This window comes from Pseudorca crassidens, chromosome 4, assembly GCF_039906515.1.
Source record: "Pseudorca crassidens isolate mPseCra1 chromosome 4, mPseCra1.hap1, whole genome shotgun sequence".
In the NCBI taxonomy this organism is placed as follows: Eukaryota; Metazoa; Chordata; class Mammalia; order Artiodactyla; family Delphinidae; genus Pseudorca; species Pseudorca crassidens.
The window spans coordinates 2,836,269-2,852,164 of NC_090299.1; positions in this window are offsets into that span (position 1 = coordinate 2,836,269).

The window sequence follows — 15,896 nt, forward strand, 5'->3', positions numbered from 1 at the left end:
ATGTATCTGTTGAGTTTGCATATCTTCTTTGGAGAAATGTCTATTTGCATCCTTTCGCTATTTTTTATTTGGGTTACCTGTGTTTTGTTTCGTTTTGTTTTTAAATTTTATTTATTTATTTATTTATTTCTGGCTGTGTTGGGTCTTCGTTTCTGTGCGAGGGCTTTCTCTAGTTGCGGTGAGCGCGGGCCACTCTTTATCACGGTGCGCGGGCCTCTCGCTATCGCGGGCTCTCTTGTTGCAGAGCACAGGCTCCAGATGTGCAGGTTCAGAGTTGTGGCTCACGGGCCTAGTTGCTCCGCGGCATGTGGGATCTTCCCAGACCAGGGCTCGAACCCGTGTCCCCTGCATCGGCAGGCGGACTGTCAACCACTGTGCCACCAGGGAAGCCCTACCTGTGTTTTTTATTCTTGAATTGCAAGAGCTCTTTATATATTCTGGGTACATGTCTCTTGGCATATATATGCATTGCAAATATTTTCTCCCATTCTTTTTGTTGTCTTTTTACTTCCTTGATGGAATCCTTTGTAGTAAAGTTCTTTAAACTTTGATTCAGTTATTGAGGAGATTCTTGAATCTCAGATAATAAAAAACAATGTGGCAACTGCCATGTGCCGCTGTAGTGTATTTATCGAATCAAGCCTCACGCCACCCAGTGAGGTCAGGACTGCCATTGCTCCCTGGTTACGGTCAGGGATATAGAGGCACAGACAGATCAAGAAAGAGGTTCAAAGTCATGAGGCCACTACATGACAGAGGCACAATTTGAACAGGCCATGTGGGTCCAGAGCCCAGGCTTTTAATCACTGCTTAGTAGAGGCTCTGCACTGTAGCCTTCACCATGGAGGGAGAGAGGTCGTCATCATCACCCTATCATTATCATCCTCACCGTCATCATCTTCATCCTCACCATCACTACCACCATCATCCCCACCAGCATTATCATCCTCAGGCTCGTTCTCATCACCACCACCACCGTCATTATAACAACATCATCATCAACATCACCATCATCACCATCACCACCATCACCATCATCACCACCATCATCACCATCACCACCATCACCATCATCACCATCATCACCACCATCACCACCATCATCACCATCATCATCATCACCATCATCACCATCATCACCATCATCACCGTCATCACCGTCATCACCGTCACCATCGTCACCATCATCACCATCATCACCGTCATCACCGTCATCACCGTCACCACCATCACCATCATCATCATCACAATCACCATCATCATCACCACCATCATCACCATCATCACCATCATCATCATCAACATCACCATCATCACCATCATCACCATCATCACCATCATCATCACCACCATCACCATCACCATCATCACCATCATCATCACCATCATCACCATCGTCACCATCATCACCATCACCATCATCATCATCACCACCATCACCATCATCACCATCATCATCACCATCATCACCATCGTCACCATCATCATCACCATCATCACCATCGTCACCATCATCACCATCATCATCACCACCATCACCATCATCATCACCATCATCATCACCACCATCACCATCATCACCATCATCATCATCACCATCATCACCACCATCATCACCATCATCACCATCATCATCATCACCATCACCATCATTGTCACGTCTCTGGGACAGTCTGCCGAGCTCCTCACTTGGGGCCATGTCTGGAGCTCTGTGCTTCACATCTGCCACCTATTCAATCATCCCAACTGCCCTGCAAATGTACTGAAGCTGGGAGAGTCACGGTCACCTGCCCTGCCCAGAGCCTCATGGAAGCTTGACTCGGGCCTGCTGGCCTCTGCCTTTGCTTTTAGCCAAGTCCCCACACCCGTCTCACAGAGATGTGAATGGAGGACAGGTGTCAGAGTCGAAGGGGGAGATGGGCAACTGGAGTCAAATCCTGGTCAAAGCTGAGGGCTGGCCCAGTGGTCCCTAGACTGTGGCCCCCAGGAAGAAATGCTCCAGAGGGCCCTGAGAGAGGGAGGTTGGAGGCCTGGAGGCCTCTCGGGCATGAAGCCATCCTGGAGGAGGGGGAGGGCGGGGGAGGACTGCGCCAACCCCATCAATTAGTGCAATTAGCTGTCAGGATGGAGGCCCCGGCACTAATTGCCTGCTGGCCAGCCGAGGTGCTCAGTAATGGATTAGCAGAGTGCAGCAGCCACTGCAGAGGTGGCCTTCGGCTCCCAGGGTCAAGGCCAAGTGCTCCACAGATGCCTCCTCTCCCAGGGCAGCCCAGCCGTGCCCAGCTGTGCACAGCCCCTCTCTGTTGCCCCCGCCCACTTCCCAGGACTGAGAAGAGATGGCTCTGGGCCCACCTGGCCACAACCCAGGGTAGGCAAAGGTCGTGGTCACCAGAGGCCTAGGTCCTGGGAGTTTGTCTGTTCACCGGGGACAAAACCCCTCTTCTCACAAGTGGGCTGAGCTCTGGGGATTTAAGTCCCTCTCCCCAGGAAGCACTGGGTCAGGCAGGACCTTGGTAAAGACCTTGGTCCCCTCCTCTGTAGGATCGGGGGATGGGGGGAGCTCTACTGCCTCCCTTGCATCTCCGCCAGGGATGAGAGGGACCCATGTCCTGAAGGGTCCTCGAGCAGGACCTGCCACCTGGGGCAGCTCAGCCCCGTTGTTGGTGGGCTCTGATTGGCAGTTCCCAGCCCACCTGGAGTGGTCCCTGAGCCTTCATCCAGCTGTCACTCACCTGGCTGGGTCCTCCCGGGGAAGACGGGGTTGGTGGCGGCAGGGCTGGTCTCTAGGGCTGGAAGGCAAGCCAGGCACTGGGCTTTCTCCCGAGGGCAACGGGAAGCGCCAGAAAGGTTTGTGCTGTACAACAGCCTGGGGGGCGACTCTGTGGAGGGGCTTGAGAGGAGCGGGGAGAAGCCAGGGTGGGAGGGCGGGTCCTAAGCCTGGTGGGCGGAGGCACAGATGTGCTAGACTCGGGTGGGACTGGCCTGAGGGAACGGAGCCTCCTCACTGGCCCTTGAGTCTCAGCCAAAGCACCCCTCCTCCAGGAAGCCTTCCAGCTCTGCCCCCGCTTGTCTCTGGGGCCTCATCACCTCCCCTTCCCTGTCTCCATCAGGGAGAGCCCAGTGGCCCGTTCCACTGACTTCCCCCTCTTCCTCGGGGCCCCAGGCCTTGTGTCCCCAGGCCTCGTGTCCCCCTCCCTTCCCAGCTCCGCACGCCCATCCCTGGCAGGGCGGGACTCCTCCAGGCTCCCTGAGCAGTGTCGGCTCCCAAGCAAAGCTGGCCCTGAGCAGTGAGCCGGGCTTCATCCCTGTCCAGCCTCCTCGTGCAGCAGCTCTGGGGCAACCAACAGAGGATTTTTTTTAAAAAAATTAATTAAAACCTTAATTTTTAGAGCAGTTTTAGGTTTACAGAACGGCTGAGAAGGAAGTGCAGAGTTCCCTCCTGGCTTCCCACAGATTCCCCTGTTGTTAACCTCTGGCACTGGTGGGTTACACTGTTACCATTGATGAGCTAATATTGATACACTGTTATTAACTAAAGTTCATGGTTTACATGCGGGTTCACTCTGTGTGGTGCGCTCTATGGGTCTGGACAAATGTACAATGACGTGTATCCACCATTGTAGGATCACATGGAGTCATTTCACTGTCCCTACTCCCAAATCCCCGGCAGCCACTGACCTTTCTACTGTCTCTATGATTTTTGCCTTTTCCAGAATGTCGTATAGTTGGAATCATACAGTCTGTAGCCACTTGAGATCGGCCTCTCTCACTTAGTGCTATGCATTGAAGGTTCCTCCAGGTCTTTTCATCGCTTGATAGCTCATTGCTTTTCAGTACTGAAAACTATTTCATTGTCTGGAGGTACCCCAGTTTACTTTTCCATTCACCTCCTGAAGAGCATCTTGGTTGTATCCAACTTGTGGTGGACGATTATGAATAAAGCTGCTGAACGTTTGTGAGTAGGTTTTTATGTGTTTCGGTTCACTTGGGGAAATACCAAGGAGTGCCATTGCCGGGTCGTGGGGTAAGGGTACGTTTAGTTTTGTAAGAAACCACTGAACTGTCTTCCCAAGTGGCTGCACCCTGTTGCGTTCCCACCGTCACCGAGAGTTCCTGTTGCTCCACAGCCTTGCCACCATTTGGTGTTGTCAGTGTTTGGAATTTTAGGCATTCTCGTAGGCGTGCAGTGGTGTCTCATCATTGTTTTAATTTGCAAGTCCCTAATGATGTTTAAATTGGAAACTGACCCGGACGATGGGAGGCTGGATGAACCTTGTGGAGTCAGCCTCGGCATCCCTCCTGCCCTTCCTCCTCTACCCCCTCGCCAGGTCCTGCCAATTCCAGCCTGCCCACTCTTCCTGGCCACCCACATCATCTCCCTGCCTCCCCTTGTCCTCTCCACGCCTACCCCCAGCCCCACCGGTGACAGCCAGAGAGACCCCCAAACCCAAACCTGCCTGTTTGATGCTCTCCACAGCCCCGGTGGGTCCTCTGTTCTTAAGTCTCCAAAGGCCACCCACACCTACCTGAGTGCCCTGCCTCCCTCTCCAGTTCGGAGGGGTTGGGGGCCAAAGGCTGGGCTCCTGGGGAGAAGCTGAGTGTAAAGGGTTGATTTGGGGGTGCAGGACACACCAGCAGGGGGGTGCGGAAGGGAGGCAGGCGAGGATGTGGGGACGCCAGTTTCCCGCCTGGTCAAGGAGCCATCCTGCCATCATGGAGTCATCCCATGGGGCCAGTATCTGACCCCAACCCTCCAGGCATTGGGTCAGAGCCGCTGGAGGTGGGGGGGTGGATTCCCTCACCACCTCTCAGGCAAAGAGATGCAGACCCTGAGGAGGGGCAATTGGCCACCAACCTGGAAGAGCCAGGGCCAGGGGGTGGGGCACAGCCCCTGAAGTATGGGTGACGGAGCTGGCATGGGTTGCAAAGGGGGTTGGAAGCAGCAGCCAGGGAGAGTGGCACAGGCCGTGTCCCCAGAGCCTCTCTCCTCCTGCAGCGCCTGGCGTCCCTTCCTCGTCCTCTCTGGGGAGGGCTTCCTGGCCCTCCTGCACAAGGATTAGGCCCCAGTGAGGGGGCCCAGGCCTTCTCAGGGCTGGCCGGGCTCTTCTTTAAAAAAATTTTTTGGAGAATAGTTGATTTACAGTGTTGTATTAGTTTCAGGTGTGCAAGCAAAGTGATTCAGTTTATATATATATATATATATATATATATATATATATATATATATATTCATTCTCTTTCAGATTCATTTCCCATCCAGGTTATTGCAGAATATTGAGTAGAGTTCCCTGTGCTATACAGTAGGTCCTTTTGGGTTATCTATTTATATAGAGTAGTGTGTCTATGTTAATCCCAAGCTCTTAATTTATCCCTCCCCCTACTGGACGGGCTCTCATTTTCAGGCCACCAGAGTCCGATGAGATGCCATCAGCCAGCACTTCTCACCTCTTCTGTGCCCTGGAACCAGCTGGGATCCTGTTAAAATGCAGATTCCAATTCAGCAGGCCTGGGGTGGGATCGGAGACTCTGCCTTCTTGACAAGCTCCCGGGTGACACCCGTGCTCCAGGTGCAGGGCCCGATCACACTTCGAGAAGCCAGGTGATAGCATTCAGCTGTGAGCTCCAGACAGCTGTACACATGTTCTGAAATGTTACCCTCTAGAAGAAACTTTGAGAGAAGCTTTGACTTCTCTTTCTGGCTCCCGAACAAACTGGCTGTGTGACTTTGGGAAAGTTGTTGACCCTCTCTGGTCTGCGTCTCGCTATATGAAAAGTGGGGCTGGGACTAAGCCGTAAGTATTCTGCAATTCCAAAGACAGGGACAATGGTTTCTGGTTTTGCAGCACCTTCCTTGCACCAGGCGACACTCATTTATAACCACAAATCTAGAAAACATTGCTCCCACTTTACAAATGGGAAAACTGAGGCTCAGAGAGGTGAGGTCCTCTGCGGGAAATGATCACCCAGGTTTCAGCGGGACTGAGCCAGCTTTGAACCCGAGTCTGCTTGCTACAGAGCCCTTGTTTTTTTTCTACATCAAGCTGACTCCCGTGTTACCTCGGGAAATCAAATAAAACTTTCTCACAATGAGAAATGAAATGTGAAAAGGGCTTGAATTTCTAAATCCAGAGAACAATCATCGCTTAGGCGGAGGCATTTGTGGTCGTTTACGGTTCCCTCCAAAGTAATTTTTGTAAGTTGATGAGAAAGGCTCATTTTATGTAGTATAAGGAGGGGAGTCTGGAAACAATAAAATCAGCATTCTCATAATTAGCCCTTAAATTGTTCCTCGGTATAAAAGTTTCCTCTGGTCCCAGCTCCATCTTCCTCCTTGCACATTCTCACTACACAAACCTGAACAATTTTTGACAAGATTTTTGAGTTTTGTCAGATGTGAATTGTTAAGATTTAATTGAAAAAATGAACAGAACGCAGCCAGTATTTCAAAGGGAGTGACCCAGAACCAATTAGAATTTAGTAACGATTGACCATTCAGCACTGAAATCCATGTTGGGAGAATCAGATTAAAGCCCCTTTAACTCCCCCCAGCACCCCCGTTCCTGAACTCAAAATATCATTAGTGGGAGATTTCCCTGCAATGTTTTCCAATCAATTTTCCTGGTTTTAGAAGTTGAAGTTCAACTGGCGGGGACTGTGTGAGGGAGGATGCTGGCCGATTATCTCCTGGGCTGAGATGATACACAATATAGGTTACGGTCTTGAAAAAACAGGTCAGGCCGAGCAACATTCCTCGTCAAATTGCTGCTGACAACCCAAACAGGAGATGGGGAAGCGCCGCAAAAAAGGGCCTTTCATCTGAAGACAACACAGCGAATAATTGGTCATTCTTTCCTCCTTTTGCGTCTCCTTCTCAGCTGGGGTAAAGTTCCCAAACAAAGCCAGGGCTTCCTGCAGCAAATTCTTAATCCTTTCTGGCATATGCTCTCAGGGAAGTGTCAGCTGAGGGAACGCGGCTGTGCTCCACGGGCACGGTGCCTGGAGCGTAGTAGGTGCTCAGTAGGGGAGCTGGGGAGGGTGGCCAGCCCAGGAAACGAATGAATGACGGTGGAACTCAGCAGCTCCCGGCCGCTCAGCTCTGTCCACTGCACAAGGTCCGTCAGAGAGCTGGTCTGTGCGGAATCACTTTTCTGATCTGTTCCAGCCCTTCTCTGCAGACAGGGAGCCCCTCTGGGGTTCCAGAAGCTTCCAAGCCACTCTCAGTTGCACAACCCACTTTTGCTCTCCTCTGGGGCTTTCTTGGGTCTCCTCCCCGTTTGGATGCCGTATGCTGTAAGGCTTTGTCTCATCCTCATGGCAAACCTAGAAGGAAACTGAGTCTTGGGAAGGCCAGGTGGCCTGCCGAGGTCCCCAGCTGGTACCAGCTGAACGAGGCGTGGAATCTGGGTGACCCCATGAGTATGTCTATAGCATGGGGGTTCCACCAGTTCCCACCAGGGCTCCCATTCATTCTCCAACGCTGGGTCCTGGAGCTTCTAGAAGCAGGGCCATGTCCCAGGCCCTTGTCTGTCTAGTCCCAGTTGGAAGAGCCATAGCGCAGAACCAGGGCATATCCTGTACCTGACACTTGCATAGGAAGCCACCAATGCTAACAGTGTGGGGTTATTTTCTCTGCTCTTGTCATTTCATCATTACTGTTAAGATGAACTTGAGGAGCTGTCCTGGAACCAGCGACATCCAGCACCTCCATGACAGCTCCACCCCAAACTCCTTTTTGATATATTTCCTTTCATTTTCAGAAGTCGAGTGAGACCCCAACGCCTCAATGTGAACTATCAGAGTACAAACACACGAAAAGCAAACTAAAACAGCCCCCAAGGCTTAGATTACGAAGGTGTCTTTTAGGGTGTCCTAGAGGCTTCAATCTTAGACCTTTGACGTCAGCAGATGCTGAGACAAAGACTGATCGACCAGTCCTTACTGGGAAGGGGTCCTGGGAAACGTGCGGGGGTGGTGGTGGGGGAACCAGCACGTGCGGTACCACCGGGCAGGCCTCCGTGTGGGCAACTGGGCTGGGTCCGGTCGGACCCACCAACGCCTGCCAGCCTGGCTTGAGGGCTGCTCCGGGGTGGGCGCGGGACAGGAAGGATTCCCTGGCACTGCAGGCTGCACGTGGGCACAGACACTTCGGGCAGCCAGAGAGAATTCCCGGGCAAAGAGACTGGCGCTTGGCAGTCAGGGCACCTGCTGCTACTGAGGCAGCTGCTACAGTAGGAACCTGGGGTCTGCTGAGCGTGGGAACACAGGCTCAGCCCACCCTTCGGTTCAGAGTTGGCAGAAGTGGGTCTGTCACCCCTGGCTGTGTGGCTTTGGGCAAATCACTGTCCCTCTCTGAGCCTCGGTTTCCTCTCTCGTGCACTGGGAAGAATAGGACTCCCTCTTAGGTTCGTTGTGAGGCTTAACCCAGCCCCTGTGGGTAACTCTCCCGCTCCTGGAAGGCACATTCCTGAGAGCAGCTCTGGTGTGCCGCGTGCCATAGCTGGGTCAGGGTCAGGGCTGGGTCAGGCGCACCGCCCCACTGAGACGCAGCTCACATACTCCTCTGGGTACCTTGAAGTTGCTCAAAGATTGAGGGCAATTAGATCATGCCCGGGGGTGCTCCCAGGATGCAGAGCGAGGCCACAGTAGGAACCAGGCCTTGTCACCTAGGGGACTTTGGGACCTGGGAGCACTGTGGCTGGGAAGAGGGGACATGCACATCCTGTGTGGCCCGAGGGCAGTGCTGAGGACTGCAAGGGGAGATACGTGTCTCACCCATTGATGGTGGAAGCCGGGTGCTCTGCGATGTAGTGAGCTCTCCATCCCTGGAGGTGTGTAAGAGGCTGAGTGTCGGTGTTAAATTTTCTTGGTCACGTGGGGAGATCCGAGCCCTGCTTGGTGGTGGTGGTAGCTGGGGATGGCTGGATAGAATGCCTTTTAAGCTCTTTTCCACCCCAGAGAGTCTAGAATTCCATTTGTCTGTTCGGGGCCAAGCAGTGCAAACGTGCTCCTCATTTGATGCATTGCATCCGTGACTCCTTGAGGCTCCCCAGACAGAGCTCAGCAGCTCGGGCCTGGTCTGAATTAGCGGGACATTTACGGGGCGATTCTGGCTTCAGCCTGAATGATCCGCTGAGTGGTGACCTGAGCCTTGATGGGAGAAGAGAAGCCGCTCGCCGGTGGCGTCCCCCGGGCCTCAGGTTGGTATGAGAGCAGACGGGTGTCTGCCCTGGCTGCGGGGGAGCCTGGGGGTGCTGTAGAGTCTAACCAGGCGACAGCTCATGCTGGCGGGGGGGCCCTGGGCTCAGCCTACACGGAGAGCCCGGGGGAGGAGGGGCCGTGAGAAGACCCAGCCGCGGGCCACCTGAGCACCCATGCCTGGCTTTGCCGTGGCCCGTCTGCGCTCCTGGGGCCACAGGGCTGGGAGCGCATCCACCCTTTGCGTCAGTCCCCAAAACCTCCCTGAGCCCCCCTGCCTTCCCTGCGCAGTGGCGACGCCCCCAGGTTTCCCTCTGGGATGAGGGACTCGAGCCCGGCTGCTTCCTGAGAGGCGCGGCAAAAGCCATGCCCAGCTGGGGCTCTCTTGCTGTTCCCTGGGCTCAGACGACTATCTCCAGGATGCGTGGCCAACGGCCCCCGCGGTGCTGTCACCCCCTGTCCCCTCTTACTGTCCAGTATTATACAAATACTGTCATCTGCACTGCACACAAATGGAAGCACAGGAGACCCAGCTGAAGCGTGGGGGTGTCAGGCCCTGGGGACCCCGAAGTGAGCAAGGCCGGCGTGGCCCAGCTGACCCCCCGTGGGCCCTGGAGGTTTCCAGTGGAGAGGAAATGATGCACCCTTCATTCATTCGTTCACTCAGCAGACACTGAGCGCGCCTCGGTGTGAGGCAGGGAGCCTGACACTGATTGATACCATTGATCATTGTTAAGCATGAAGGAATGGACCAGGCCTCACAGTCCCGAGTTTCCTCGGTCTTTACCTAATTCCTGCATAATCTACAAGATACATTTCATGCCTAACACACGGCACCTTTACAACGGTGGGAGCAAATCGCACACGCTGTTTTGTCCAGCTCAGTTGTAAGAGCACATCTTTGCAGATCATTAACTGTGATTCCACATGGAATCACTATGCAACGCACATCTTTACAGATCACTAACTGTGATTCCACACGGTGAATCTTAGCCAGGTGGACGGCTCTTCTTTGAGCCCCTTTGTGCCCAGTGCTGGGCCAGGGGCTGCCCATGTAGAGGTGACCTCGCCACGCTCGTCCTAGAGGAGCCCAGAGGGTGGGGCCACCAGGATGGAGGGCCGACCCTCAGATGCTCCCCCTGGCTGCCCAGCTTCTCGTCCTCCTCTTTGCGGAATTCAGATGAAGGATCCAAACACACTTACCTAGAGACAGACAGTGGGTCCCAGTTGGGGTGCTGCAGAGACGTCTGAGGTGGCCCCTGACACCTGCAGGCACCTGGGCAATCAAAGCGCTAGATTCACATCTTGGGCTTGAATTGGGACGTCAGTGGCTTGTTGTGGACCCTGAACAAGTTTTTAAGCCCCCTGGGCCTCAGTTTACCCATCTGTAAAGTGGAAATAAGAACTCTGCCTTATGGGGTTTTGAGAGGATTAAATGAGTTAATTGTGCTTCCGGAAGGCTACCCAGCAGGATGATTTATTGAGCTTAATAAGGTCAAGGAAACTGAGGTGAGCAGAGGCAGAGCCTGGAACCCAGGTCTCCCAGCTTTCAGACTTCAGGGCTGGGCCCTGGAAACCCACACGTCGGGGCGAGTTTCCAAGGCAGGAGCATCTTGGTGGATTCCGCCCCCGCCCCCCCTCCACGCCCCGGAGGTTCCCATCTTCTGGAGGACCCGGCTCGCCTGTCTCCTTCGGGCGCAGGGGTGGGGGGAGAAGAAAGGCTGAAACTGTATCCTCTGTCGGCTTGGGGTCAGGGGATCAGACCCCCACGTTTTCTCCACCGTCAAAACCCCCATAGGATTTTCTTGAAGTTCAGTTTCACGTCATGTGGCTTAACATTTGGAACTTTTTAAACGGAAATTGTAGAAAAAAATGAAAAGTATTTTCGTCTCGGAACACAATACCTTCCTGGCAGGGAGCCACGAGAGAAAGCGCGATGCCAGAGAAAAAATGGTCATAATTGTCAACCTGGATTAATCCGGGCGCTCTTCCGCTTAACCTCGCGTCAGGCTGAGCGGGCTAATCAGGGGGCAAAAGACACTGTCTCTTGTAACTGTACTGAGACCCGGTCTTACGCGCCGGCTAATTTTCCGATCACATTTCTTTAATTATAAGCTTGGGTTAATGGAACCGCAGACAAAACTGAAGCATGAGGAGAACGCAGATGCCCGGGCAGAGTGTGCCACGCTCATCGCCCGCGGCTTAGGCGGGGAGAGGTCTAGGCACACACGGGCAGCCCCGGGAGAGCTCAGTTAGTGCGGGCAGGTGGGGCTGGGGCGGCACGGTGACGGTTAACAGCAGCGCTGGCTTAGCGGTTCCTCAGATCCCCCTGCAAGGGCTGCGGGCTGCATCCCCATTTCACAGACCCTGAAACTGAGGAGCAGACAGGGTGGAGCTGTCTTTTGGAACAAGTGGCTTCTGTCCCAGCCCCAGGCGGGGCCCGCACCTGTAGGACAGGTGATGCCTTGCTGGCCCTACCTGCGGGGCTGGGGTGACAGGAGGAGAAATGGGCACCGCTCACCGCAGTGCTGGCCGGGGAAGGGGGTGGTGCTCTGCCCCAAGCTGGTCGAAGCCCCTCTTTCTCCTTGATGGCAACGCCACTCCCACCCAGGCAGTGTGTCTTTGCCTCCCCCAATTTTCTTTACCCCCAGACCCTCATCCTCCCAGCCGCCACCCCTCTTGGAGCAGAGCAGGGTGGGCCAGACCCCATCCTCCCTGCCTGCCTGTTGGGCCCGTGGTGTCCTCCTGGGGCAGAGGGTGTCAGCGCCCTGGGCATCAGCTCTCGCAGGCTCTGCCCGCAGGAAGGGACAGAAACAGGCAGAGGGAGGGAGTTTAAGGTGGCAGGTCAAGGGAACGTGGAGGCCCTTTCCCACGTGACCCTGAATTTACACCAGAGGCAGAGGAAAGAGTGCTGGGCTGGGGGCCCTTGGGGGCCAGCTCTGGCTGTGACAGGTGGACCGTTCGGTGTGGCTCCGTGCCTTACCTCTGGTGGGGGGGACTTGACAGAGGACACCCGCTCCCTGCAAGCTTGCCCACCTTCTCCACACCCCAGGAGCCGTGCTCCATCCAGACGTCAATGGCCTCCGGCAGATTCGTCCACTCACGCGGGGCTCAGAGCGGCTCAGGGAGGCTGCGAGGCGCTGCAGGGCCCAGGGGAGAGCAGCCGGGACCCTGGGCATGTCGCTTCCCTGGCTGAGGCCGCTCCTGCTGCCAGCACTGGCTGGCGTCCGTGCGGGTTGTCAGAACCAAGCCCGCCTGGGGGCCGTCCCTTCATTCCACCAGCTCTCAGGGGATTCCTCTTTAGGTGAAGCCTCTCATCCGTCCCCAGATTCTGGGCACCGGGGCCATGGAAGTGAAGTGGGAGTCCGTCCTGTCCCTGGAGAGCACACGGGCCAGGGGAAGCCATTCATCGTCAACCAGAGGGGAATCCACTGTCGCCAGTTGCAGCACAGAGGTGGGAGATCAACTGTGCTTGGCACCTCCAGGAAGGCTTCCTGGAGGTGGCATCACTTCAGAGATTCTTAAAGATGAATTGGAATTTGCTAGCTGGATAATGTCCTGGGAGCAGTGGGAACAGAGGAACAGGAAGGCCAAGTTGGTGTGGCCCTCAGGGACCTTTGGGGCAGAGCACGTGGTCAGAAGTGTGTCTGGGGCAGTCTCCCTGGGAGACAGAAAGGGGACTTTGTCCAGCTGGCGATGGGAACCATGCAGGGTTTTGTGCGGTGGAGGGAGCTGAGCCAACCCTGGGGGCCACGACCGGGGGCCAGCCTGGGACAGGTGAGCTGAGAGGAGGTCCTCGAGGTTCCAGAGGGCTGGGGGGTGGTCACGGCAGCCCCACACGCAGGGCTGGGAGCATGGGTGGGCAAGGTGGAGCAAGGTGGTTCTGGAGGACTCAGTGCCTGGTGGGTGAGCAACAAAGCGATTTCTGTGTTCCTGGTCTAGGTGACCAGATGGAGTCAGCATGGAAGCTGCAGGAACAAGTCTCAGGGACCATCAAATACACTCCAGTCCCCGGAGTGACCTCTGAGACCCTCGCAGAGTCTTACAAGGATGAGAATGCACGCTGCTCGCGCCTCATCCCTCAGGTGCGTCACCCCTTGGTTGCTTCTGGAAGGAAAGCCTTTTGGATGTTTTCAGCCAAAGACCCTGCACCTCAGGGTCCCCGGTGCCCCTTGCACCCCTCCAGGGTCCTTCATCAGTCCAGGGAGGGCTCTGCAGAGGGAGGGCCAGCCCCGCATCTGGGCCAGCTGTGCCCCATGCCTGGCGGCGCCACTGAAGGGAATGATTAATGAGCACCTCTGTCCTCAAAGCTCTCGGGGTGAGTCAGCTCTGCAGACCAACGTGAAAGGGGGCTCCTTGAAGTTTCCTTTTGACCTTGGCTTCCAAGCTCGGATTTCCAAACCAGGACCCACCGGTGGTCTGTGTCCAGCCTGGGTGCCACCAGCATCCACTCTGTTTTCTTCACTGGCGCCAGGTGCCAGGGGTGGGGTGCAGGGCCGACACCACACCTGCCCTCCTGGAACCTAGCCACGCTTTTAAATGTTTCTGGTTTTGTCTTAATTGCCCTATTTCACTGAGCGTGCCGTCGTCTTGTTTTGTGCTCAGTCACTTTGGAAAGAGCTGGGGAATAAAACCGAAATACTTGCATCAAAAAGGTCTTGCGATGAATCTCTTCATACTTAGGTTGAGGTGCCGGCACTGCCCCCTGGGTCTGGCTCACTGAGCTATAGGATGGGGGGCTGTTGTGGGACGGCAGAGCTGAGCCTGTGCAGCCCTGGGTCCTTCCTGCCCAGACTTTCACCCACCTCTGCTCTCCATCTCCTTGTTCATGTACCTTGCCTGACCACCAAGGCTGGGCGTGGAAGAACGGTGGCAAAAATTGCCCGAGCTCTCCACCCTCCTCTGCATCTCTCTACAGCTTTGTCCTGTGACTTGGTAGCTCCACCCTCTGTAGGTGGAGTCGGCTTGGACCAATAGGATGTGGCAGAAGTGGTGTCTCGCCAGTTCCAAGTGAGGCCTCAGAGACAGTATAAACTTTATTTTTATTTTATTATTATTATTTTTTTGGTATAAACTTTAACTAGTCTAAGTTATCAATATTTCCCTTTGTGGTTTGTATTTTTTGTGCTATATTTAAAACTTCCTCCCTGCTCTGGGGTCATAAAGATACTATTTTATATTTTCTTCTAAAAGTTTTAGAGTTCTTTTCACCTTTATGTCTTCCATTGGACATTGATTTTTGTGTATGGTGTGAGGTAGGGATGCAATTTTCCATGTGGAAAGCCCCCAAGTGGTCCCAGTCAGCACCTGCATTGGACGATCTATCCTTCCCCCTGATTATTTGTGTTCCTGTCTTCGTCAAAAGTCAAGTTTCCATACACAGATGTGTTATTTCTGAGACTTCCAGTTTGTTCTCTCTGTCTCAACCCATTTCCACTCTTTCCTAATTGCTATCATTTTAAAGTAATGCTTTACATGTTTTTATTTCCTAATATTTTAAAGGTTATTTTGATCCTTTCTTTTCTCTTCTATTTTCTTTTAATACTGGCTTTCCAAATCTCATGGGGAAAAAACATCTGTTAGAACTTTTGATTCAAAGCTCATGGACACTATAGGCTAATTTAGGGAGTATTGATAACTGTTCCCAGTAAACAGCTTGCATAGTTCTGAAGATTAGAGTTTTAATTGCTTAAGATTGGGATCTTTTCTCTATTGATTTTGCTATTGGTCATTGGTGGCATCTAGGAAATCTGTAGGTTTCGTACCCAGCAAATTTGCTGATGACTAGTTATTCCTGTGTAATTATTTGTATTACTCATACCAGTTTGTCCGTAGATTATCTTGGGTTTTCTATGTGAACAATCATAGTATTTTCCAATGCTTGCCTTTTTGATTTTTTTTCTTGTCCTATTGCATTGTCTAGGTCTGTCAGTACCATGTTGAACATAAGTGATGATGAGGGCATCCTTGCCTTGATCTTGACTTTAATGAGAACACATGGAAAAGGTAATGGCTAAGCATGATGCCTGCTCTATGTTTTTGATAGATAATTTTTATTGGGTGTTGTAGAGCCTGCAAATTGCCCCTGGCTACACATTCTCCCTTAATTTTTCCTTCTGGTAATAGAACTACTTTGGGTTTTATCAGGGCACATGGACACCAGATGGAAAGTATGTTTTCCAGTCTCGGTGTGGCCGCATGCCCAAGTTCTCATTAGCAGATGTGGGGAGAAATGATGTGTGCAAATCCTATGTTACTTTTCCTTTCTGTGGAAGTGGTGATGGTGCTGGTGAGCCCACTTTGACCAGGTGGGTGAGGACCACATCCTGGGGCATGTGAACATCACACAGGAGGTGGGAGGAGCCTATGTCCCTGGGTGAACTAGGGGAGAAACACTGCCTGCCTGAGCAGTACCCCTATTCTCCCTGCGTTGTTACATGTCACGGAAACAGACTCCACCTTGTCCTGATACCTTTGGGTCTCTTTGTTTAGCAGCTTAGCCTGTACTTTTTCTACATTTAACCAAATAAGGAAATTTCATTCTGTTCATAGTTGATTCTTTTGAAAATGAAATAATCAGTGAATGAATTCTATTGAATGCTTGTTTGGCATCTCTTCAGATGACCAAATTGGGTTTCTGACCTCTCTCCTCCTTTCGCTCTTGATGTGCCGTTGTTTATTACTAAATTTTTGAATTGAGA